Genomic DNA, 27,965 nt, shown 5'->3' with positions numbered 1-27,965 from the left:
AAACCTGAAACGCAGTGTTGGAATCTCTTTGAAGCTGGAGAAACCCATTTCATGCCCTTCCCCTCTGCTGAAGAAGGCTCTGATTCTCTGCTGCCACATACCAGTTTTCTGCCCGTGTAACTCCATTGGTTTCAGAGTAATTTTACCAGCATAACACTGGTGTAGTGCTGCCCCCATGCTGTTTGAATAGCACGAGAGAAGCTGTTCCTTGGGGGAGAGTGGGATGGATTCAGAATTTTGGGTCCCCACAGGCAGCCCAGTTCCCTCTCAAGACAAAGACTCCATCGTAGCGCCCATTCATGGATTCACCTCTTCCAAACACTCTAGGCAGGACTGTCCAATCACCTCACTGCTCCAGCCAGATTCCTACTGACCACAAAACCTGGATCCTAAGGAGCCAAGGACCCAGCCCCAGCCTGTGGCTGACTTTCAAATGGTACCTGCAGCTCCTCTGATTTAAATGTAGCGACTCCGTTTGCAGGTTGCAAACGCTAGTCGCACTGAACGGAAACGATGTCACGGCCTCCAGCTGTCCAAGCCCTCCCCCACACAAGTGGTTTTGATTTGGGAGCACACAACTCACACAGCGGCTAATAACGCCAATCCTTCACGTGGCACTTAATGATCGGGGGAAGGGGAGAGGAGCTGTGATACATTGACGAGGGGCCCCAGAAAAGCACAGCACTCTTGCTGTTCCAAAGCTCTTCCTTGCTTGACAATGTCCCAGAAGCAGGGGAGTGGAAGAACATTTTCTCTTGCCATGTGCAAAAGCGAAGCTGCAGGCAGACAGACAGACGGGCTTTAATTTCGCCATCTGTTCTGAAAAATAACAAAGTGCACAGAACATCCAAAGCGAAACTAGCGAAGAGCTTAAAAACGACGACTGCTCTGGGGAAAGGACAATAAGACCGAGACTGGGGAGTGGCCATTCCTTTAGCCAAAGGAACAGAATTCTCACCTGCCACATCTGGAATGTCTCACCTCTGCACGTCTGAACATCTCAGAAGAGCAGCATTGCTGTGACCGTCCTGCCTCTTCCCCTAGGCTGCACAGGGGGTGCACCGAAACACACTTTCATTTCTAAAAGCAAGAGGAGCTTTCCAAAAACATTTGCAATACATTTTATCTGTGCTTGTGGCACCGGCACTAGGACAAGGGGAGCAGCACCAAGAGGGCAGCAGCATCTCAAAGAGTTCTCAGCCTAGAAGCAGCAGTGGAATCCATGCCTTGCTATCCATTGGGTTCACCGGTTTTATGTGGAACAGCCCCTGCCCCCTGAAAATCTGTCCTCCCATGGCAGAGTGACTGGCTGGGATCCCACACTGCCCACCCTTAGCCGGGAGGAACTGATTTTGAAGAGGACTGAAAAAATATTTTCTAGGACTGGATGACTGGTGGGCTTGATAACAGGACGGAGTGGGGACAAGTGCTGGGAGGAGCATAATGCAGGTAGAAGAGAACCAGCAAAGCTTTTGTTAAGCATTCAAACAGCTTTCTGAAGGCAGGAAGGCCAAAGCACAATTGGAGTTGCAGCTAGCAAGGGACGTGAAAGGGAACAAGAAGGGTTTCTACAGGTATGTTGCCAACAAGAGGAAGGTTAGGGAAAGTGTAGGCCCCTTAGAGAATGAGGGAGGCAACCTACTGACAGAGGATGTGGAGAAAGCTGAGGTACTCAATGCCTTTTTTGCCTCTGTCTTCACAGACAAGATCAGCTCCCAGACTGCTTCACTGGGTGGCACAGAATGGGAAGGAGGCGAACATCCCACAGTGCTGAAGGAACAGGTCCAAGACCATTTAGAAGGATTGGACATACACAAGTCCATGGGGCCGGATGCAATGCACCCGAGGGTGCTGAGGGAGTTGGCTGAGGTGATTTCAGAGCCATTGGCTATTATCTTTGAAAGCTCGTGGCAACAGGGGGAGGTCCCTGAGGACTGGAAAAAAGCATATATAGTGTCCATCTTCAAAAAAGGGAGGAAAGAGGATCCAGGGAACTACAGACAGTCAGCCTCACTTCAATCTTTGGAAAAATCATGGAACAGGTCCTTAAGGAATCCATTTTAAGGCACTTGGAAGAGAGGAAGGTGATCAGGAACAGTCAACACGGATTCACCAAGGGAAAGTCATGCCTGACCAACCTGATTGCTTTCTATGATGAGGTGACTGGCTCTGTGGATGTAGGGAAGGCGGTGGATGTGATATACCTTGACTTTAGCAAAGCTTTTGATACTGTCTCTCACAGTATTCTTATCAGCAAGTTAAAGAAGTATGGGTTGGATGAATGGACTGTAAAATGGATAGAGAACTGGCTAGAGCATAGGGCTCAACGAGTAGTGATCAATGGCTCAATGTCTAGCTGGCAACCAGTCACAAGCGGAATGCCCCAGGGGGTCAGTCCTGGGGCCGGTTTTGTTCAACATCTTCATTAATGATCTGGAAGATGGGGTAGATTGCACCCTCAGCAAGTTTGTGGATGACACTAAGCTGGGGGGAGTGGTAGATACCCTGGAAGGTAGGGATAGGATACAGAAGGAACTAAACAAACTGGAGGATTGGGCCAAAAGAAATCTGATGAGGTTCAATAAGGACAAGTGCAGAGTCTTGCACTTTGGACGAAAGAATCCCATGCACAGCTACAGACTGGGGATGAACGATCTAGGCAGCAGTTCTGCAGAAAAGAACTTGGGGGTAACAGTGGATAAAAAGCTGGATATGAGTCAGCAGTGTGCCCTGGTTGTCAAGAAGGCTAATAGCATATTGGGCTGCATTAGGAGGAGCATTGCCAGCAGGTCATGGGAAGTGATTATTCCCTCTATTCGGCATTGGTAAGGCCGCATTTAGAGTATTGTGTCCAGTTTTGGGCCCCCCACTACAAAAAGGATGTAGACAAGTTGGAGAGAGTCCAGCGGAGGGCAACAAAAATGATTAGGGGGTTGGAGCACAGGACTTAAGAGGAGAGGCTAAGGAAACTGGGCTTGTCTAGTCTGCAAAAGAGAAGAATGAGGGGGGATTTGATAGCAGCCTTTAACTACCTGAAAGGGGCTTCCAGGGAGGATGGGGCTAGCCTGTTCTCGGTGGTGGCAGATGACAGAACAAGGAGCAACGGTTTCAAGTTGCAGTTGGGGAGGTCTAGGTTGGACATTAGGAAAAAGTTTTTCACTGGGAGGGTGGTGAAGCATTGGAATGGGTTACCTAGGGAGGTGGTGGAATCTCCATCTTTAGAGGTTTTTAAGCTGAGGCTTGACAAAGCCCTGGCTGGGACGAGATAGCTGAGGTTAGTCCTGCTTTGAGCAGAGAGTTGGACTAGATGACCTCCTGAGGTCCCTTCCAACTCTAATATTCTATGATTCTAACTTTCTAAGCATGTAAGGGTTCCCTTTTCCTACAGCCGCCCAGACCTGACTAGTGTCAGACAGGTCAAGCTGTTACCTGCATTTTAGCAAGTTAAGGCGCTTTCTGAGCCTGACAAACGGAGCCCAACCCACTTTATTAGCACTGTCATTAGATGAGTATCTTCAAAATGACAGAGTCTTCATTTTAAGCCCATAAACCTGCCCGTGTTTCACATCTGTGGCCGATGACGCTGCTTGAGCTTTAACACAGCTGTCTTACAGGTTCATTGTGCTGTCAGACTGGAGGAAATTACTCAGGAAAGCCACTGACACTATCACTTAATGCAAAATCTTTTCATTGGCCTGGGGAAGAAGCCCATGGCTGTGAACTATCAGTGTGCAGGGTGGTTAATGGCAGTTTAACAATTAGGGCTCGATTTGTAAAGGCCTAGTGACTGATTACAAAGGTCTCTAAATGTTACCAGTTGATTCCTGTTCTGTTGTTACGCCTTGCGGAGCAATCCCCAAGTGCCATTTCCCGCTCCCCCCCCCCCCCCGGTCAAATAATAAATGATTCCTCAAATTAAAATGAGATCACAACAGAAATGAGCAGGGGCCAGAGAGACTAATGTATGAAGAAAGAGAGAGGTAGCTAAATATAAATGTTTCTTTATGGTGACAGCTGTTTGGCTGTTGAAGGGTCTCCCTAGGGACTTGATCATCCTCCACTGACCCTCTGGGATGGATTAAATGGCCTAGTAGATCTTCACCCTCCCTGACTTCCATCACTCTGTGAGCCTCATAATGAGTCCGCATTGCCTCTACCGTGTATTGTCATTTTCACCAGCACACAGTGGGTGTAAAATGCTATCCAACCAGATAGTGTTTTCCAACTCACAGTTCGCAGAGGGAGGAGCCTATTTCCAGCCACGTCTTTGACCTTGACTCCTCAATGGGAATACTGCGTGTAGCATCCGGCCCTTAAAATATTCTCAGCTGCATCCCTCCTCTTGTAAGTCCTGAACCTGCACGAATGAACTCAAAGGGAGTGTTGCCTTAGGCCATGTCTGCATTGTCACTTACGTCGGCAAAACATATGTTGCTCAGGGTGTGAAAAAACCACGCCCTGGGATTGACATAAATTTTACCGGCATAGGTGGTAGCATGCCCAGCACTCTCCTGCCACTCATGAAGGTGATTTTAGGATAGCAATGGGAGAGCTCACTCCCCACAGCATAGAATGCCTACAGGAGTGATCTTTCAGTGGCACAGCTGCATCGGCACAGCTGCATCAGCACAGCTATGCCGCTGCTGTAAGCTTGCTAGTGTAGACATGGCCTTAGACATTAATGGGTGCAGGATCAAGCCCCCTGGAAGGCCCTCTTGTCTTTTTTTGTCATTGGAGCTGTTTGAAATGTGTGCGGAGGGTGGAGGGGGAGTTAGTTAAATATTTAGTGGAAATGTTCCACCCCATTTTACATTCAAATGTCAAACTTTTAGATAATGTTCATCTGTATCTCTTAGCTCAGCTTCCTAATGGGCATGAGATAAATACCCAGATACGTAGATTAGTTTGCATGAAAGCAACTCTTTTTGCAACGCTGGGTCCCTGACAGCTTTTCTCTGCCAAACCACAGCCTCAAAAAAGGCCGGGTCATCAGTTTGTGACCTGGCCCAGAGTAAGGTGCCGTGTGGTGTTACGCAGCCCTGGAAGGGATCTGTGTCTCAGGAAGTCATAATCTCCCTACCGGACTCCCCCCTGCACCGAGGAAGGAGTAAATTGTGATGGGTCTGACTCAACACACTGGTCTAACTATGCTGCTGGGCTCTGGAGGTGGCGCCTTGGCTCCTCCCACTCCTGCCCCACCCCACCCCTTGGTACAGTGCATCAGCGCAAGGGGTTGAGAGGCTGCCATGTGCCTCCGTGACTCCCTTGTGCCAGAGTGCACAGCACACACTGCCAGGTGGCCCCTAGCATGCTTTTAATTGTCCTAAGGATACTCTGCCATTGCTCTGCATCCGGGAAGTCCCATTGCATTTTGGGCTCATTGGCTTCCGTTCACAAGTCACACTTTTCAACCTTCTTAGTTTTGTTAATTAGATCCCCCCCATGAAATGCAATTGACCAGGACACTTAATCCCGTACTGCACCAGCTGGAGGTCACGGGACATTTCCCTGCTTCGAGGTACTGAAATCTTAACGGGTAGCTTGACTTTAGTGCTGACAGGGTCTTTCTAGTCATTGGTTTTGGTGGCTTAGGAAGAGATTGGAACAAATGCCATATCCCTTTACCAACCCAGACCAGGTTATGAGTTCCCAAACGCCCCGGCCAGCTAATGCTTTTGTTTGGCGGCAGACCTGCTGTGACGTGGCAGTCTCAATCCATATCTTAGCTGACCAGTGTCCACATCAGATGACCAGCGCGGTCCTTGGACTACCAGCAGGCTTGCTGACTGTCCCACAGAAAGGCTAAATGACAGAATGGCTGGGCATTGGGCATGAACTCTCCTCTTTATCACTATAGCCAGTATCCGCTGCTCAGCATTGAATCACCTTGGACTGTCTTCTTCTAGATTAAAATAAAATAAAAAATGAAACAAAGGGCTTTGGAACAACCTAAACCCTTTTCTCTTCTGTTGTGTTCCTGATTAAAATGAATCAAAAGACATGATTTCATAGATTAATAAATTCCAAGGCAGAAGGGACCACGACCACCGAGATTATCTAGTCTGATCTCCTGTATAACACGGGCCAGAGACCTTCCCCCAAGTAATTCCTAGAGCGGAACTTCTAGCAAAACATCCCATCTTGAATTAAAAATTGTCAGTGATGGAGAATCCACCATGACCCTTGCTAAGTTGTTCTGATGGATAGTTACTCTCAGTGTTACATTTTTACACTTCCAGCCATTGGAACATGTCACAACTTCCTCTGTTAGATGGAAGAGCCCGTTATTAAATATTTGTTCCCCGTATAGAAACTTAAACATTGCAATCAAGGCACACCTTAACCTTCTCTTTGTTAAAGCTAACTAGGCTGAGACCCTTGAGCCTGTCACTATAAGGTATATTTTTTAACCCTTTATTCATTCCCGTGGCTCTTCAAAAATTTCTAAACTGGCTTGTCATTACTGAAGAGCTGTTTCAAATGCAAATAGCCCTCTGACGCTGACCTGGATGAGACAGTATTTGCTAGATGTCTGAAAATCCAAAGAAAATGTCTAGGATGCAGTGTTGTGAGTTGATTCTTTCTAAGTCCGTTTTGACTGGAATAAGCAATGTCTGGAGGCACGTTGCCTTTCATCTTCAAAATTACATTAATCCTTTTGCTCTTGGTGAAATCTCGGCTAAAATAACAGTAACTGTTCTAGGCTTTGATTCAGCTCCCACAGAAGTGAATGGAAGCCTCTCTATGGACTTCAGTGGGAGCTGACTCAGTCCCTAGTGACTGCCAATGTCAAAAAGCAACTTACAAACATCTTTGGAATTCCTGCTTCTGATTCTAACATTGTGTGGAGGAGGAAATCTAGCTCGTGAATCCAGGAAAGAGAAAATGTAGACAAGTAACTCCTGCTCTCAGTAGGAGCTAAAGGGAATCACACCTTGGAGTGCTGAGTACCTCCCCAGAACAGGCTCATAGCATCATATTGAAGACTTTGAAGAGGATGTGGTCTACTCAGTGTGTGTTACGCATTCTCCTCCATGCAGGATTAACAGAGGAACTGGGTCAGTTACAGCCCCCATCTTGACAGCCTGGATCTTCAGCTCAAGTTGCAGAGACCCATAGTTTTAGCTGTGAAGGTCCCTGATGTTGGACAAGATGGTGGTCTGTCAAACTGACTTTCAGGGTCTCCTGGGCTTTCTCATCAAAATCTTTCGCTTCACATCAGTAGTTTCAATGGGATTCTGCACATCTGAGGTTTACACAGAAATCGGAAGCAGAGATTGATGTTTAGGGCTCGGATCCTGAGGAGCAGTAAAGGGAGTTTGATTCAGGACTGGCAGTTTAGCTTAAATGAAGCAAATTGGGGAGAACTGCTGATCTGCCCATCTAACAGCCTCTACTGCTGCGATTGCTGCTGCGGAGATGACATGATGGGTATGGGGACATGTACCTCAGTTCCTGCTCTCTTCTCCTCCTGCTTCCCCACTGGAGGCACAAGGCATGATTCTGCTCTCTCTGACACCAGCTGTACTCTCCATTGGCTTCCATGCAGTTACTCAGGATTGGCATGGTAGCGTGTGGGAGGAGGATTGGGCCTGTAAAGCAAGGAGAAGGGAGAAAGAATGGCCACAAGAACAGGCAGGGAAAAATGCCAGTTGAAGCAAAACACGCCAGCCAACAAAGGCGAGTCTCCAACTATCTCATTTAACCAGGGGATACTGAAGAGACCATCCTGGCTTAACCAGCAGATCTTCAATGCTCTAAAAAAAGAATCCTACAAAAAGAGAAAACTAGGACAAATTACAAAGGATGAATATAAACGTGCTTATGTTGTTTATATTCATCCTTTGTAATTTGTCCTGTCAGGGAATGTCTAGATAATACTTAGTCCTGCCTTGAGTGCAGGGGACTGGACAAGAAGACCTCTCAAAGTCCCTTCCAGTCCTAGGATTCTACGGTGGCAGGCTGGGCAAAGAAAGGCATCCTTAGGTATCAGTGTGGGGAGGCCAGCAGAGTGAAACAGGATTCTTAACGAAGAGGTATATCACAGTGAAAGAAAGACCAATCTGGACAGCTCTCCCTCCCTCCCTCTCTCCAAGCACTTGTGACCAGAGTGAAGGAAGGAGTTTAAATTCCCCGTGATATCACTTCCTGGGCAGTGATGTGGGCAGGGCCAGCAGCAGTCCCTCCCCGCTCTTTACAGGCAGGCATCCTTTTTGTTGGCTATGTGTCAGATTATGATCAGTGCCTTGCAGACACTGGGGTTTTCGTCTTTCCAGCTAATCATAGCTTGAGGCATTGGGCCCCGTTGCAACAAAATTGATGAAGAAACACCTGAAAAAGAAGCCTTCAGCGATCCACTAACAGCTCTCTGTCTTTCAAGGCTTTCCATCTGAAAGCTGGAACCTAAGAAGTTTTAGCACCAGGCAAATGCAGTGCAGGTTGTGTGGGTTTTTTTCCCTTTTAATTTAAAAATGATTCATGGGAGGAAAACACTAAATTAAATCAAATTGCCGAAAGGACGCAGGGGAGTTCTAAGAGGTCTTTTGAGATTGAGTCCATATCCTTTTGGCTCCCATTTGTTTGAATCTTCAGAGCCTTTTATGTTTGTTGCTGTTTATTTTTTATAGACACCACTCTATGTGGTTCAAACTACTCATTGTGTTAACAGAGTCATGAAGTGTCTTGCTGGCTCAGAGTGCTGTGGTTAGGAACCCCAAGTTGACTGGCTTTGCCTTGACAAGTGCATATCATTAAAGTCCTCATGTATTCCTGTGCAAGGTTTCAATCAGCTCTGACAATTATTTGGCCAGCTGAAAAAGAGACGGTACCAAAATTAATAAAACATGTTTCAGTAAAGCAATTTCCTTTTGCCTTTCTGTGTCCTGTTTCCCTACTTCACTTCACCTTTTGTCCCTCGAAAGTATTAATTCTCAAATGAAAAATGCCTGCTATGTGATACGGCTCTGGGTTTTTAAGTGAGTTTGGGAGTTGAAATCAGAGAGCTGATGGGAGTTCAGAGTCTGATCTCAAAGTTTTCATGGACTGTAACAAGCAAACAAACAAGGTGAGTTGAAGAGGAAGGACGGTCTAGTAGTCACAGCAAAGGGACTGAAAGTCAGGACTTCTGGGTTCTATTTTCACTGGTGACCCAAGCTTGCTTTTAGTGTACATTTTAGATTGTGAGCTTTCAGGGGCAGAGACTGTCTCATGTTATTTGTACAGTATCTACTAGTACAACGGGGCCTTGATTGGGGTTCTTATGCCGGACCATCCTCAGCCAGAATAATAAATAACAACAATAAAATAGATGCATGTGCCACTGGACTTCATTTTCACATAAGGTTACTGTGATTGTGCATGCAGCCTCAGGCCACATTTTCAACTCAGTTCCACAGGTGTAAATCTTAAGTGTCTCTGCTGTTGTCAGTGGAGTTGCCATGGATTTACACCTGAGTAATTGGGACAGAATCTAGCCCTGGGCATTTGTGAATGCAAACGGCTAATGTAATGCAAACTGTGCTCATAAATACCTGGCTGATGCATAGGGGAACATGACTGGGATTCTGATGATCATGTCTCTGGTCTCATCGTGCCTCGGTTACCCCACCTCAAATTGTGGTGGTCATTCTAAATAAATAAATGTTTGTGAAATGTTTGACAATGCTGTTATTGCACCCATAATGTAGGCACTCAAATGACTACGTTTGTCTCTCAAGGCAGCTGAGATCAGCTGGATTGTCCTCACTGCACTTCCTGGGTTTCCCTTAGCATCTATCCAAGGGGAAGCTGTTCTCCTGTTAGGATGTTTATTACAGTCTTCGCTTTATCAGGATGTGCAAGGCAATCCTTTTGTAGCTGTCTTCTCAGCTCAATGCACGGCCCTTCTGTTCACTTTTGTTCCTTTTCAAATAATTTTTGGCCTTTCCCTGCTGCTTTTTCTCCAGAGATTCATAGATTCCAAGGCCAGAAGGGACCATTGTGATCATCTGGTATGACCTCCTGTATGATGCAGTCTGGAGAACAGCCCCAAAATATTTCCTAGAGCTGATCTTTTAGAAAAACTCCAAAGCTTGATTTAAAAAAAGTTATCAGCGATGAGGAATCCACCAAAACCCTTGTTAAGTTTTTTTGATGGTTATTTACCCTCAACCTGATTAAAAAATTATGCCTTATTTCCAGTTCGAATTTGTCTGGCTTCAGCTTCCAGACATTGGATCGTGTTGGGCTCTTCACTCTAGCAGAGAAAGGTCTATTATTAAATATTTATTCTTCTCTTCCCAATAATGGTTGTTGTTCTTGTTCATTTTCATTTGGTTTTCTGGGCATTTTAGCCACTAATTTCAAAGCAAGCAGGAGGATGTTTCATTAGCAATGAGCGATGCAGCAGTTAGGAAGAACTGTGGAAGAGAGCTCCTTATTAACGATGCAGAAAGGTCTCAGACTTACATGCCAGGGCTCTGGTGTTTTTGCAGAAGCAGGCTTACCCAACTTGCATTCTTGAACCACTGGCATTACACCAAACTTGGCCCCTCCTGAAATATCACTTTTCTTCTGCAGTTCCACACATCAAACTACAGTGCTGGACTTGAATTAATTTTTCAGTAGCAGCAATGCATTCTGGGGCATCACAGAGAACCACAAATGGGACAACTGTTGTCCCGAGATCTACAAAGAACCTTTTGCAAAGGATAGCAATTTTACTTACGTATTCGATGAAAACACCTAGCCCCAGGCTGGGCAAGATAAGAGCTGGGTGGGCAGCTGACAGCACATGTTGCTAATATTGATCCAGGGCTCAGTTTAGCTTTGCAATCCATCTTTAAAAGGAAACAATCAGAATAAAGATCCAAATGGCCAATAATGCTGTTGGTTTGCTTGTCACTCAGTTCAGGCTCTGAACATACACTTGTCAGTTTCACTTCCTGTTTCTCAGGCGCTAGCAAGTTTTTGTTGACTTTGGGTTTCCAATGCTGTAGGGTAGTGTTTGAATAGATCTTGAAAGGATCATGAAAATATTCATTTCATATGGGGCTTCTGACACCGCCTTATTTTTTTTACAACCCTTTTGTACCCGCATTCCTCCAAAGTCCCAGTTTAAGCTCTTTGAACATTCCTATTATTCCTCTATGTCAGTGTTTCTCAATTGGGGTTCCGCGAGATGAATTTCAGGGTTCCGCAAAAAATTGAAACCGCGCCACCGAAAGCTGCTGAAATCGTGCCGCCGAAAACAGCTGACAGCGCATGCCGCCAAACAGCTGATAGCGCCGCCGAAAACAGCTGACAGCGTGCGCCGCCGATACCGCGCCGCCGAAAAGGGGAAGATGTCCTGGATTTTTCAGCAGAGGGTATCGCTTGGCCCCGCAGAAGTTAAAAAGGGTTCTGTGGCCAAATTTAATTGAGAAACACTGCTCTATGTGATTGTCATGTGTCACTCCCAGGGAGACACAGATTGTCTCACAGGTGATTTTCCAGTCTGAAATGTTCAAAATGTGCTTTCCAAAGCTTTCAGCCTGATGATGCTATCTAGACAGTGATGTATAAATACTATTTCCAAGCAGGAGTGCTCTTATTATTCCCAGATGTTCCACTTCTTCGGTTGCCTAAATATAGTTGTTGGTTGTTGTTTTTTGGGTTTTTTTTTTTAACTATTAGGGGCAGAGGGTCAGCATGAAAGGGATTTGGAGTTGTGAAGAAAGCAATTTATGGATTTGGAGCCTCATCAACGCTCACTTTGGTTGTGATGGGAAAGCCTTTAAGCTGCTTTTGTCAAGGTCTGTGAGTGAGAACTGGCATTTGTGATGGATACACCGTAGGAAAGAAAGCACATACGTTAAGCCAGATTTTCAGGTGGTGTAAACTGGCAAAACTTCACTGACTTAATAGAGACACACTGATTTACACACGCTGAAGATCTAGCCTGTAATATTTTTATGGCAGGATCAGTGGAAAGTATTACATCATTCTGACTGATCTGTGCGCACCAACTGAGACAGCATCCATTGTATGCACTGCACATTATGTCTTAGTGGCAAGTATTGGAAGAAATTCAATCATCATCAGATCTTTTTGTTGCGCAAAAAAATGGCTGGTTACGGTGATGGGAAAGGGGGAAGGCAGCTTGGATTATGTGGAGTCATAATAAGTCAGTCTTCTTCATTCTGAAGATGAATTCCTGACCCCATTGTAGTCTAAGTTAAAACTCCCATTGGACTCACGACATTAGCCTGAATGTCTCCACACAATTTGATGAGCTGCTAGGATTTCATTCACAATATTAAAATACTTAAACAAACACTTCAGGTGACTTTAAAAAGAGAAATGTTGTCCTCTCTCCAGTCATTCACAATATTAAAATGTGACAATATTCACAAATATTAAATATTAAAATATTCACAATATTAAAATGTGACAATATTAAAATACTTAAACAAACACTTCAGGTGACTTTAAAAAGAGAAATGTTGTCCTCTCTCCAGTCCCTTGCTCATAAGAACTGTCATATAGTTGACCATAGAAGACTCTTTTTGTAAAATGCATAGGAAGCATTTGAAAAATGTGCCAAGTGCAGTTCAGTGTCATTAAGCATGGCAGCAACATGAAAGCACTGAATAATACAGAGGCCTTATGGGGGAAAATAGCATGTGATCATGTTATTAAAGACTGTAATGCAGATGCACAAGGGAGCAGAGTTAAGGTTACATGGGCAACCTTATTTCTGGCTTTTCCTAATATCTAAGTGCTTGACTTTGGAACTTCAATGTTCTTTTCATATCATTTGTAAATGAAATATACACATATCTATCTATTCTTTCATTAATTCTATTCTCTCTGCCTTTCATTTCTCCTTTCATTGTTTCTCTTTCTACACTTGTGTTGCTTCCCTCTTTTTTATTTTTCAGCTTTTTTCTTGAACCAGGTTGAAACATGTTGGTTTTTTCCCACAAACAATTTTGAATTTTCATAAGAAGGAAAATCATTGGCCAAACACTGAATTTTTTTAATTTTTAGCTGAAAATTTTTCAGGTTAAGCTAAAAGGTTTTGTGGAAAACAGACATCTCTTGGGAAGCATTTCATTTAGTTAAAACCCTGATTTTTTGTTGAAATTTTTTTTGATAGAAATTCTTTGATCAGCCCACATTTTTCTTCATGGGGTTTTTCTCTCACACTCTTTCTCCTCTTCTCTTTTCACAACCTCTCCTGAGCAGAATGCAAGCCCAATAGCATTCGAGTTTGGGATGAACTTTCAAACCTATGCTCTAAAAGTGGGTTCAAAATGAGGTGAAACGAGTTTGTATTCCTAATTTTTGGCAACTCTGGCCTTGACGCTTCCTTTATGGGTCTGTAAAACCCTCATTTTATGTTTGTAGAGCTGGCTAAAAAGCTGGTTTTCCTCACACACTGCACTAGTGCAATCTTGGAGCTCTCTGAAGTCATCAAGATGAAGACCAGCCCCTGAAAGAGAGCACAAGCAATACACAAGTGTCAGAGGGAATAAATAGAAAATTACTGCCAAATCCAGACCACACCAGATAGAACGGCATTGCTCTGATCTATAAAAGCTGCTGTCAGGAATAAATTCTGTCACACCCGCATAACTTCTGAAAATTCAACAGACTCATCCAAATGATATCTATACAGTACATTCTGTTCAAGGGCTTGGGAAGGAATAGGAAAGCATGAAGTGCCTTTGCCTCTTCAACAAAGGGTGATGTTAGTTGAGCAGTGAGTCGTCCCAGGTCCATTAATTGTAGGTTTCCTGAAAAATATCTAGAGAACATCAAATGCATACACCTACTTTAAGTCATTTACTTGCTTCTAACTGATGTCTAATTACCATAGGTCTAATCTTGAAGTGGGAGAACACCCATAATACCCACTGACCTCAAAGGCAGTCATGAGTTTTCAGCACCCTCTCAACATTAATCTCTCTATCCCCAGATGGAGGTTTCCAATCTAATCTTGTTTTACTGTCTTTTTCCCCCCCACTTGAAGGCTCGTCATTTTTCCTGCTTGGATGTATATTATGAGGGACTGTCTTTTAACCAGAATTATAACTAAAACCTGGGGAACGTGTAAGATTGCTCTGAAACAGACTAGTTTTCTGGGAGAGGTGTTGTACCAAGCCAGTGAAAACAAAGTTTCCATGGGTACACGAGATGAAAGAATCCCCCCATGAGAAGACTTCTGGTAATTTAATTACTACAAACTACCATCCAGTGCAGCTGGCGGGAAAGGCTACAGTTTTCATAGTTTTCTAACCTGCTGTGAAGAGCGAATGGTGCATGATGGTAAATTTAATATATTCTGCCCTTATGATCAGTGTTGGAATTCAAGTTCACAGCCTTTAATGAGGGCTCTGTGATTAAGCATTCTCTAGTAGTACTGGTTGCTATGCCAGCTCCTGCGTAAATCATTTTTCACATATGCTTTATGACGTACTGTGTAGGGTATGTTTGTTTAGGTTCAGGATGTCTACTGAGGCTGCTCAGGAAACCTGCAGCTATTTAACATCTTCCGAACATGCATCGCAAGGAGCAATTGCCTGAGATTGAGGACTAAGTAAACAACGAGCGATCCGTAAAGGAAAAGCAAAAAAGCCCGCAATGTTTTAAAAACCTGTCAAATCAAAATATAGCTGGCCGAGCCATTGGGCTGGGAAACCTGCATGCAGCCCTGAGCACCGAGTGCAACGTTCTTAGCGACAATTCTTCATCTGCGCATGAAATATCCAGAGGCAGGTTTCCATCCTCTCCCGTGTATTTGAAACCTTTTGCCAAACACTATCTGAGTGGTCCAAACTGAGCTTCCCCATCTGGTTTCCTCCCCCCCCCAATGCCATGTGCCCCACCAAATTACCTCCAAAAAGATTTTGTTGTTAACAGTTACAGAGATACCTCAGTGTCAAGCTCTGCACTGGGCCATGCCCTGCTGTCCTTACTCGGTTTTCACTCTATCCTTACTCAGGGAAACCTGCCACCAAAGCCACTGGGGTGGATTGTCTGCTCTGTTCTATTTCCTTTGTACCACCCACAAACCCCCTGCTGGGAATTCCCCTGGCACAAGGAGATCCCTGGGTGCATACAGAGAGCACAGCGGAGTCCTATGTAGAGCTGAGCAAGTAATTGATTTAGCTGAATGGAAAAATCTAGGGGGAAAAATACATTTGTTTCAAACCAAATCAGAAGGTTTATTTGGGATTTTCTCATCGGAACAAAAACATGCACGAAACATTGGTTCAGGTCAAAGCGAAACCTTTCGAATGTTGCTGTGAAATGACATTTTGAAACGAAGCATTGATTTGAATCATCGTTTTCCAACTGAAATGTCCATTTGAAATGAAATGCCAAAACAGCTCATTTCAACGTTGCCGAATTTCTTGGTTGTGAGGGTTTTGGGCCGAAACTCTGCCGAACTTGACCTGAATTCGCCAATAGTTTTGGTGAAAAAAACAGTTTGCACGAAAACTTTTGTCCAGCTGCACTCCTGTGTTTCCCTCCTGCTACCCCAGCATAGGAAACTATTGGGTTGGACATTGGTGACTTTCTATCCCCAGCTGGTGAATGCTGCCTGGGAGACGTTTCTACCCTGGGCTGTTCTAATCTTTGCTGGGGGACTGGGGCAGAGAATCAGTGAGCTTTAACCAGTTCCCTGACAGCATGGCCGAGAACATAGGCCAACAAGAGCTTGGTTTAATCAGCTCTAAGAACAGGGCCTCAAGAATTGGCTAATGCAAATTTGCCTGAATAAAAAATTGAGGCAGGGGCTCAGGCCTGAGTAGCCACCGCTTGGCCCAAGGGATGGGGGTGGAGGGGGGGGGAGATTTAGAAAAAACAAACAACACTTTGGTTGAGTCCTTTTGAAAGGAACCTTCCCAAAAGGCATTGTTTGCTTACAATGCAGGAACGCCAGCTATTGCTCATTTACAATAGAATTCCTCTGAACTGGCTGTTGTCTCCATATGAATAAGACCCACCGTGTAATGTTACAACAGGAAATATGTGAGAGATTAACAAAGGATTTGTTACTAAATAGATTGGATTGTGCAGTCCAGCCAAAAAGAGCTGAAAATCCCACCCAGCCTGATTATTCCTGCTGTAGTATTCCTATTACTTGCTTCCACCCAAAACCAACAACACAAAAAACAGGCTAACACCTTTAAAACTTCGAACTTCCTAGAGCCTTAAAGTCTGCTGGAGACACTCAAGTTTGATCTCCCCTGGGTTCTTCTGTACATTGTTAGAAATTGGCAGAGTTCAAAGGGAGAAGTGATCCTGGTCATTAGGCTAAGGGGTGGGAGGGAGGACAACTGATGGAGAACAGTAATACATCCCAGGATGGGGTGATTTATCATCAATCAGGTGATGTGTCTGGAGGACCTAGTGGCTCATGGGTGATGGTCTTATTTCAAAGCATGGCAGCATTTCTAGTTTCTGTAAATCTTGGTGCCTGTGCCACAAACTTTACTCACACGAGTAGCTCCACGGGTACTTCTTGTGTAAGTAGGAATTGTGTATGGGAGAAAAACTATGCCAGGTCAGCCACATTGCCCTCCCAGTCCATCCTGCAGATCTGGGCCTCTTTGTACAACGGGTCAACCAAAAACCCGGATCCAAACACTCCACCACGTCAAGGAAATTCAGGGCTGGATCTCAGCTTTGCAGTTCAGGCCCATCTCACTCCATCATCCTTGCCATGCCTGCTGTGGGTGAGACTGCAGAATAGTTTCCATTCTAACTCCTTATTTGGAGATACTCACAACTATCGGAAACATTCACCTTTCAGGCAGACTGACGATGTTGTCATTATTCCTATTTGCATCTTGGCCGTGCTGAGAGGCCTCTGTCAGGGTCAGGGCCACACATTCCCATTGTAAAAGACTGCCCCCCTACCCCAAAGAGTTGATGATCTAACTTCCAAAGCAGAGTAGGTCAACCCAGAGACTGACGGTCTTGGGGAAACACTGCAAAAATTTTGTCTTTTCCAAGGCCTTTCCACCACAGCAGGAATGACACCCACAAGATGACACCCCCTCCTAGGCAACCCCCCCCCACTAAAAACCCCTGAAACAAATCCACCAAATACTAAAATATCCCTACTCTGAGTCGAGTTTTGACCCCCCAAAATGAGAAGGGCAGTGGAGTCCCCTAAGGGCTTTGCCACTGCTATCGATTTTTACATGAAAGGTGCTCAGATGCCACTGTGCTGGGCAGCGGTATGAAACCCTAAGACAGACCTCAGTACACAGTGTTGGTAGTGGGTCCAGTCATCTGAGCAGAGGACCCAAGCGGATGGTTAGCAAACAGGGCACTACCCCCTGTGTTGTCTTTTGTTTTGTGTCTCTCCTGGTTTTGCTTGATTGGTTTTGTTATGGGATGTGAGGCAGGGCAAGAGGGGGAGGCAGGAGGAGCTGAATTCATAGAAGCAAGGGAGGGGAAAGGATACAGTAAGGGGATGAGGAATGCCAAAGAAAGAGAGGGGGGGAAAGCAAGGAGGAAAGGCTGGTGATGACCATAGAGGACACCCCAACTGTGCGTCACCCCCCACCCCCAGTGCTGCTGCTGCATTTTTTTCCATGTTTGGTCTATTCCAGAGTGAACTATTTGAAAAACGCTGAGCAATACTGCTTGCACTGGTTTTTAGGTAAGAGAAGGGCAAGGAAAATAACCCACTTTCTCCATGATAAAAGGCATTCTCTTACCTGTTCCCTGCAGAGAATGCAAACACTCAAAACAGCCCGAGAGAGATTCAATGGAGAAACCGGGTGTGTGTGTGTGGCCACAATTGTGGTTTCTTTTCACTCAGATACATCCTAGATTGAATTTCAGCTCAGCTTCTCAGCTGGTGGGAATCGATGTGTTGAAGGCAATGGAGCTACGCTGGGTATACACCCGCTTGGGCCCTGGCCCTGGCGGTCCCAGTCCATTTGCGTCGCTGGGGTGGGTTATCCCAGACTGCCCATATAATGTAAGGGAGCAGTTTCTTTTTTAAGCTGCCATGAGATGCTGTGAGAGAGGTGGGTAAAGGTCAGATGGGATTATTTTTAATAGCCCAAATCTAGAGGGAAATGCAGAGCTCCGTTGGATTTGAGCTGCTTTTTCCATCTTCAATGTAAACAGAATCTTTTTGCAAACTCTCTGCTGTTTCCCATATCTCCCTGTCTCTTTTCTACTGTCCCTTTTTGGCTGCCCCTTGAAATACTTTGTTTAAGGCTATGATGTCAAGGCTGGCGATGCTCTTTGAATGGCCAGTGGGAGAATCCAACCTCCCACTCCTTTCTTCTGCTCCAGCTGGGCACATGGTCCATTGCCCCTGTGTCCTGAAGTAAGAAATCCAGCATCCTGCGTGAGGATGGCAATGTGATGTGGGGACAACAGTTGCTGTCACTAGCTATACACATGGCTTGGACTTCATTAGCAGCCCTGGCAATGGTGCCGCATTACTAAATCTTGGCTGCGCCATACTAGGGGTTGACAGGTTGGCACAGAAGTTAGTGTGCAAGACTGGGACCTGAGAGATCTGAGTCCTGTTCCTTTCCCATGTCATCTGGGGAAGTCATTCAGCTTCTCTGGGCTTCAGTTCCCATCCAGGGTAACAGCTCTGCCCTACCTCACAGGTCCCGTGACGGCGATTGTGAGGCGATCAGTTGCTATGGTGATGGGGACCTAGGCAGCTAGATGTTAGTTGTGGGCCAAATTCTTCCTCATTTACATCCAGGCCATCTCTGAAGTCATAGGGGGTGTATCTGAGCCTATGTCTTCACTGACGGCAGCAAATTCGCCACCATCAGATCGACTTCTCTGGATCGACTGAGCGGTCAGTGAAGACTCACTCATTCGATCCAGAAATCGACATATTAAGACTACCTCCTCAAGCAGCATAGCGCTGTGTCGATGGGAACGCTGTTCCTGTCAGCGCAGTGCAGTGAAGACGGTGTGCAGAAGAGAAGCTGAGAAGTCGACGGGAGTTACGCAAGTTTTTTGCGTAGCTTGCGTAACTCCAGTCGACTGCTGCCGAATCTCGGAGATAAGTGAAGACAAGCCCTGAGGCCAGATGTGCTTAACAACTTGTCACACTGGATTCAAAACAGATGTGCAGATGACAATTTGATCCTCTCCTGCTCCAGTTAGGCTGAGTGGGTCTAATCTGGACTTTTGCGCGCAACCAAATATCTAGCCAAGACTCTCAAAGCATTGCACTGACGTTAAGGAAGCCTCACAATCCCTCGGGAGGTAGGGAAACATTATAGTCGTTGTACAGCGGTGGGAGACGAGGCGTGCACCACTGAAGTAGCGTGTCCAAGGCAAAACGGAAAGTTAGTGGAAGAGGTTGGACTAGAACCGAGGGGTCTGAATTTTCTGTGTAACGCGCTTTCCCATGTGACTTCTTAAAATCCAAACACTCTCGAGCAATTTAGGGCCCAATCTAACCCCCACTGAAGTCAATGGGGCTGTGTCCACTGGCTTTGCAGGGAGATGAACCAGGCTGTTGGTCTGGAAGGGCATATTTTGCTAAGCCTGGTGCCTCAGTATGCATCCAAGAGGAATCCCTGACTCAGAAGACCCCGCCCATGAAAGCGAGGGCTCAGTGGGTCAGCTCAGCCAGGCCGAAACGAGCGAGGCTGCTGCAGGGGGTCATTTAGCTCTTGTGGGAGATTGTATATCTCCGCTTCCCTTTCCATGGCACATGTACAAAACGCTCAGGGCCTGAGTAGGAACACTTCTCCACCATCACGGTGCTGTGTCTGGCAGCTCACACCGGCTGCGCCCCAGCAGAAATGACCGTCGGTCAGAATTAATCCCTAACCAAAAACTTCTGTCTGCGTCTACATAAATTCTTGATCTTCCAAAAAGAAATATTGCTCAATAATCCTAGCCATGCCTGTAGTAACTTTATCCTCTGTTTTCATGTACCTTTGACCTCACTTGCATCTGCTCGCTCAACTCCCACTTAAATTAGAAGGATATTAATGAGGTTGCTTTCAAACCAATTCCTTTTTAAATCCGTTTTGGCACTGAGGTTGGATGTGTGCTCTGAGTCCAGTCCTAGCAATGGGTTGGCTGGACATAATGCTCTGCAGAGCTTTGGGGAGAGATGCTGTGGGTAGCAGTCGTTGTCATAGAGTCTCCCACAGAGCAGGGTGAAATTTTCTAGACAAATAAGTTTACTTGCCAAAAAATGAACTCAAAACTAGCTGTGAATTCGACATGCATAGTTTTGGCTATTCACCAAATGGGCAACCGGAGACTCCAGCAGGTAGGGGTAGAACAAGCCATAGCAGGGAAGTGGAAGTAAAATGGGGCCAAGCTGGGCCATCCCTCCCTGCCTCCAGAACTGTGCAGGGAGACCCCCTATTATGGGGGCACTAGAACCCAGGCAGTGCCTCCCCACCCCTGCCTTGGGGAAATGCTGCAGAGAGGAATCAGCCAAAGAGACTCCAACCAAAAGCAGCAGAAGCAGGGAGCTCTGGACATGCAAATAACTTTCTACAGTTGTGATTGAACTGTGTCTGCCCCGTGCTGAGAGGTTGTTTGGTTCAGCCCTCCACTCCCTCACCATCTCTTCACCTCAGCTTCACTCCACACCTGCCCCCTTTACCCTGCCCTGTCTCCCTTGTCCCCTTCTCTTCCCACGTAGCTGGAACTAACATGCCTTTTGCTGCCATCACATTGTTCATTCTGCTGGTGTGTTGGATCCCTCCCTGCGTCTCTCTTGTCTGTTTAGATTGTAAGGGACCGTCTACTGGAGCAATGGGTCCTCTAGGCACTGCCGTGATAAACATGATTAATAATAATAGTAATAATAAATAATAATTTATATGTACTTCCACAGGATCCCAAAGTGCTTTGCAGGCTAAACAAAGTGCTATGGAAACGGAACACTCGAATCACTTCTTCTACCACTGAAATGCAGCCACCTCCGGGGTGGAACACGACAGCTGTTTACCAGCAACACTAACAATGTAGGACAAGACATGAAGAACAAACTGCATTAGGAGTTTAGGAAGCCAGAGTAGATATTTCCAAGTTGGGTTAATATCCTTATTCCTGTAAATGTGCCACGGGACCTTTGGATAGCACGGAAGGTTGGTTTTACATCTCATTCAAAAGCAGATGCTTCTGGCATCAGAGCACCTCCTAACACTGGGCTGGAACCTGCAATACTGATATCAATGGGAGTTTTGCAGTTGCATTGTAGAGGAGCAGAAGCAGAACCACTGTCCTGGGGCAATAGTTTATGAGTACCTGGGGGCAAAAGCACCCCCCTATGGATCCTCTCTCATCACTTCCTGCAGCGTCCTACCTGTTCCTTTGCCAGCCCTGCTTGATTTGTGAGCTCTGCTAGACTCATAATGCGGAGTGGTCAAGCGGTGGCTAGTTAGTGTGTTTAATTATAAATTAACAGATGAATAAAAGATAAACGGAGCTGGTCAACATTTTGCCAATTTCACTTAGACTCTGCACTGTGACCGATCTTCTCCTATTACCCCAAATGGATCTGACTCAATGATCTTTGAATGTCATGAGGGGATGAATGAGAACCATGTGGAATGAATCCCAAAAGGCATATTGGGCTTCACTCACCCTGGGGCTTTGTGTTGGATGTGGGGCCTAGTGATTAAAGTACCAGATTTGGGGCACAGGAGCCCTGCCAGTGGCCTGCTGGGTGACTCATAGACTTTAAGTTCAGAAGGGACCATTATGATCATCTAGTCTGACCTCCTGCACAACGCAGGCCAGAGAACCTCACCTGCCCACTCCTGTGATAGACCCCTGACCGTGGGCCGAGTTACTGAAGTCCTCAAATCATGATTTAAAGACTTCAAGGTACAGAGAATCCACCAGCAAGATACCCGTGCCCCCTGCTGCAGAGGAAGGCAAAAAAAAACCCCCAAGGGCCTCTGCCAATCTGCCCTGGGGGAAAATTCCTTCCTGACCCCAAATATGGTTATCAGCTAAACCCTGAGCATATGGGCAAGACTCACCACCCAGACAGCTGGGAATGAATTCTCTGTAGTAACTCAGAACCCACCCCATCTAACATCCCATCATAGGCCACTGGGCATATTTACCGCTAGTAGTCAAAGATCAGTTAATTGCTAAATTAGGCTGTCCCATCATACCATCCCCTCCATAAACTTATCAAGCTCAGTCTTGAAGCCAGCTAGGTTTTTTTGCCCCCACTGTTCCACTTGGGATGCTGTTCCAGAACTTCACTCCTCTGATGATTAGAAATCTTTGTCTAATTTCAAGTCTAAACTTCCTGATGGCCAGTTTATATCCATTAGTTCTTGTGTTCACATTGGCGCTGAACTTAAATAATTCCTCTCCCTCCCTGGTATTGATCCCTCTGATGTATTTATAGAGAGCAATCATTAGGCAAGCCACTGTACTGTTCTGTACCTCTGTTTCCCCATCTTTAAAATGATCTCCTTTTTAAAGTGCTTTGAGATCTACTGATAAAAGGCATTAAGGAGTTAAGTATTATTATTTTTTCTTGCTGTTGGCATTAAAAATCCAGAACAACCTATATTCGTTCTTAATATAAACCCCTACCTCATCCAATTAAAAAGACACTCCTTCACTGTTTTTCTCCCATTGGTATGAAAACATTACCTACCATTCATTGGCTTTTTAAGGTTAAAAAATAATGATTTCCTTCCCTTGTTGGAGGAAATGCTACTTCCGGAATTTAGGAAATTCTTTTCTTAAACGCTCCACGTAAATATAATTAATTTTTAACAAATATGTGCAGCTTAAGTCATTGTAAGCACAATGGTTATTGTATATAAAAGACTCAGGGTGATATTTCATTACTAGCCAAGTGCTATATTTAATATGCTTAATAAATGATGTGCCAATTTGCTGATGTTAAAATATGTCAGATCACCCTAAGGAAATCTAAGTGGGGGGTGTTCCTGAGATGCCAGAATCTCATATATATATATATACCCAGGTACAATGTGGTATTTCTTTTTTTTTAAATCTGACATTGTTTCATTGTTTTCTGCATCTGAGATCCAATAGACTTTTGTTGTCCATAGTGCCAACTGGTGGTCAAGGATCCCCCCTAGGAAGTGCACTTTTTCTTATTATTTGCCAGTTGATGGCTGAGATGGCTCTAGTATGGATGTGTCTGGTGCAGTGAAGACCATACACTCACACTGCTAGTCTCTTGAAAGCTGTGTTTCTTGAGTGTTAACCATTTTGGCAACCTCTCTGATGGGAAAGTACTTTGTTTGAAAGCACGAGCCTCTTCAAAAGCCCATTAACAAGGTTTAGCAAACATGCAGCACCAAAGAATGGTAAAAATGCAGCTTCACCACTAGTTTGTGTTGAAACAGAAACCACACTCTGATGGCCTAAATCCAACCCTCAGTGCTCCAAAGAGCAGACAGACACTTTCACTCAGAACGAGCTTGAGTACAGAACAAGGCGATGAGGAAAACAAGAAAGAACAAAAGTAAAGTCTCCCTATGAGTGAGAACACAGTGTGCCTCGCCTGACAGTCTGTGTAATCCACTGCTCAGCGTGAATTATGTGTCCTTCTGGGTGCCCGATCCACATAGGATGTAAGTCTATTACAGAACATAGTTACAGAGGCTGGCTCAAGTTGTAGTGGCTCATGCTGTTTGTTCTGCTGACATCCAGTTCCATCTCTGTTGTTGGCCAAGATGACAGCCAGGTATCTACACTGAGCTCTGGGTAAAAAGTAGTCTCTTAGCCTAGGATTTCAAGACGAGAATTAGAGATACCAAATCCCTACACACTCAATAGGATTATGGCACCTAACTCTGTTAGGCTCTTTTGAAAGTCTTTGTTTCCTTAAATGATTTTTTATTTTAGTTTTATATTCACTTTTTATGATCACGTGTGTTAATTCTTCCCCCGTTTGCTGTTCCTCCCCCTAAAATAAATACAGTAAGGCACAGTTCTGCTCTGAAAAGTGTCTCTGTAAGACACATCCATCCCAATCCATCTCCTCTGGGGCTGGTAATTTTGCCTGTCTGGATGCAGTGTTTAACTTGTGCCCAGTCAGGCATAAGTGCAGACCAGTGGGGGGACCTGCCATGACGATGAGGGTGGTTGGTGGCGTGGAGTTCACATTGGAAGCTTGTTCCCTGGGGCCTGTGCTTGCAGCAGAGCTTGCTAGTCTGCGACTCATCTCCATGTGCAACAGGGTGGCAAAGGTGATCAGCTGGGGCTCTCCAGCAACTTACCAAGACCCAGACTGGGGGCATCCAAGGAGCATGCATGCAGGGGCCTTCAAATATTGGGGGATGCTTTCCTGTTATGTGAGTGACTCTCTCTCTGCCTTCAGCCCCAGTCTTCCTTAGGTCTGATGTGAATACTTTTCACCAGAGGGATAGGACACCAAAGTTGTCAGTAACTTTGGGGCTGAAAAGAAGGACATTTAAGAGGTATGTCCTCATGCTCACAGACCTGGGTTTAAACACAAGGGGATTATGGGGAGAATGAAGGACCCCCTGCTCTGGCTGATGCCCCTGTTGGTCTAACAAGGCCCTGACTTGTGAGTGTTGGTGAGCTTGCAGCAGAAAGCTGGTCATGTGCTTAGGAAACTATCCTGGGACTCAGGAGATCTGTGTACGTTTCCCTGCTCTGCTCCAGACTCCCTGTGTGATGCTGGACAAGTCTCCTTGTACTTCATTTCCCATCTGTAAAAAGAGGATACTAGCACTTAGATGTTTGGTAACTGGGGCGACAGAAGTATTGCGGATCAACCTCTTCTCCAAGGCTCTCCCTGAAGGACAGAGTACTGGGGAATCATTATGTGTTAAGACCGACATTTGCAAAAGCAGCCACAGATTTTGGGTGCTACTGTGTTTAGCTCAGCTGAAATTTAAAGGTCACTTTTAAAAATCTGCCTGATATGTTTGCTTTACAGCACCCAGCAATATCCCCTGCCCTAAATCCAATACTCAGGGTTTAACCGTTGAAATTTTCAAAGGGCCTTTGGAGATAAGTGACTTTGGAGCTCAGTTGGAGTGGGGCACCTAACTCTTATGTTTCACACTGAAAAGCCCAGGCAAGGTCCTTAAACTGAGCCGAACTGTGTTAAACAGCATTTGATGTGATAGCTTGGGACAATCTGTTCTGTTCAGCTTGTGTATTGCTTATTGTTGATCAGGAATGTATACACGACAGGGTTGCACACAGACCGAGTAGCTTACTAGACACTGTTGCACAAGTGCTTTCTGGTTTCATTTAATTTTGAATCACTCAGCTGCTTAAAACACACATCTTTTCAGCAACAGAACCATAAAGCATGATAGCAAATTAGTCCCACAGCACTGCGTCAGTGGAATTAAGTCATTAGAAACATTCAATATATCTTACGGAAAACCCACACTCCACTGATAGGCTGCTGACATCACTTATTAAAAGGATGAACTTTGCTCTCAAATTATATGAACAGGACTAGATTAATCTTCGACCCCATCAAACCTAGGCCGTGACTTATCCCAAAATCCTTGTTTATAGGAGTAACTCTTATTCACGTGAGTAGCCCTGTTGACCTCAGTGCTACTTTTCTTGTGATTAAAGGCTGCAAGACTGAGCCTTATGTATCTGATCTGAATTTCATAGAGGCAACAGGCAAAGCTGCACCATATTTAATTTGCATTAATTGTTGCAACCCTTTGCTCCAACCTGAAGACCAGACCACACACGGAATCTGGGGAACGCTTATGGGAGATCCCTACAGCACATCACTGCATGCTGATGACATGTTACTGTGCACATCATTAATCTCTAGGAAGCGGACTGGAGGAGGGCCAGCAAAAAATGAACAAAAGTTTAAATTAGGATACATTTGAAGTGGAGAGCTACATGGGGAAATTAATGGAACACAGGCTTAAAGAAAGCTTGGCAATTGTGTTCAAGTTAAGGAAGAGGCTAATGGATATTTTATGCCCCATGTGCTATAAATTCTCTACCATCCCAGAACAATTAGCAATTCTACTGCAAGTCGTAGCAGAATCGCTGAGAATCCTGGCAGTCGGTTTCACCGGAAGACACCTTGGAAGCTGCAGCAGTGAGGCAGAAGAGGGATGGCTTTCTCCCCCTGCTGCCATTTCCTACAGATCATTTATCAGTGTGTAGGAAGGCAGACCACTTATATGTATCTTTAGCCCTTTATTGAGCCAGCAATCACATTCCCATTTCATTGTTTTAGGGCCTGATTCAGTGGTGTGACCCAGATGTTCCAGCAGTGCATGCCAGTCGTAAACCTAGCGCCCGGAGGATCTCCCGCCAGACTAGGGAAATCTAGTGGTGTAGAGCTGCTGTGGTAACAACTACATCAGTCTCATGGCTGGCTGCCAGCATAGGGGCATGTCTGGACAACTTTTTGGAGACAGACAAGGTCCCCCTGTGCACAGCTGAACTGCAGTTTTCAGAATAGATCCTTGGAACCGTTTGTAGCTGGGCATGCGTCAGAGCAATCTTTAGGAACTTCACTTGTTTAAAGCCATCTTTTACCCCCTTCTGCTCTTGCACCAATGGGAAATTGGTCAAGCCAGAGAGTCTGGGCTATGAAGGTGAAGGCAGCTCTTTACAGTGTGTTAATGGAATCTATTGTAGTTCCACACTGGCATAAACTGCAGACGACTGGCTCCCCCCACATGTTGTAGCTTTCAGTGTTTAAACCACAGGACTCTAACTAGACACATTTTGCAGACCAAAGTCTGGGAAAGAAAAAGAACCTGGAGCTTAAGTCCTTAAAAACTGATTAAATCTGCTGAAATGTTTGTTTGTAGGCAGCTTTAGCATGCACATATTTTCTGCCTAATTCACACTAAAGGTCTCTCCCTGTGAGTCACCTCTGCACTGTGGGTTCCTTGAGAAATCACTGAATTATGTAGAACTGCATGAAATTGTAGAACAAGCTCCCCACCCCCTGCATTGCCATTCTTTATCCTAGTGGTACAAGAGGAAAATTGTGACTTCAAATTGTCTTCTGCATATTAGTACAAAAGTGCCATTCTTGTCCATTCCTGTTTAACTTTACAGGTGTCCAGCCTAGGGGGATTTTGGTACATATTTCCAGGATATAGATTTCACATGAGAATACGGCCATAAAATCATATTGACATAAAGCCACTAGCGAAAGTGAATTAAAATGCCATTCTTAAGCAAACATACCTAAAACCCTCATAGTATGTTTCTTTCTTGTCTTTTGTTTGCTTATCATAACATGAATATTATGGAGAGTTAGCCTGTACCCCCATCATGAATGTTGTGTCTGGCTTTGTGTTACAAACCCAGTTTTGACTTTCCTCCTGTGATGTCTCCAAAACTCATCCCAATTCATGTTCAATGCCACATGCAGAGCGGAGTGAAAATCTGAATTTGTAATGTGGGAAATTCTGGTATTCCAGCTTTTGTTTTCATCCCAAATTGGAAGAAAAAGTCAAAATCTCCAAAGTTTAATGGAAAGAAAAGTCCAGGAAAATTTCAATTCTGAAATCTCAAAACATTTGGGAGATGTAGTCTGGCACGGAATCCGGTCCATAGGGAAGAATGGGGGGCAGGAAGCACCTGAACTACAATTCCCAAGAGGCACCATAGCACCATAGGCAAATGTAATTTGATACCAAACTGACTGGAAACAAGAGGTTTTGGTTTAGCTGAACTGAAATGTTTTGCTTTCGTTTCAGCTTTCCTGAGGGAAAATTGAAAAGTTTGGGTAACACTGAAATTTTCACATAGGAAATGTTGATGTTTGTGGAAACTGCATTTTCCGATGAAAAATCACCTTGATAGAAAAGTCTTGTCTGTATGCTCTGCTGCCAAAGAGGAAAGTGCCAAAGTGGATGGATTGTACATGTCATTTGTGGAATGTGTTTGCTTGAAAATCTAGAGACAGTTGTGGTTTGAAAACTGTGCTAACTTATTTGTTTATTAAAATGTCATGTCACACAACCAGCTAGGTCTGGAAACACGGG

The sequence above is a fragment of the Emydura macquarii genome, unplaced genomic scaffold (assembly GCF_026122565.2).
Source record: "Emydura macquarii macquarii isolate MOO-44397 ecotype Brisbane River unplaced genomic scaffold, CSIRO-AGI_Emac_v2 contig_67, whole genome shotgun sequence".
NCBI classification, from domain to species: domain Eukaryota; kingdom Metazoa; phylum Chordata; order Testudines; family Chelidae; genus Emydura; species Emydura macquarii.
The sequence above is the reverse complement of the archived record's forward strand: the minus strand, read 5'-3'. Positions refer to the sequence as shown.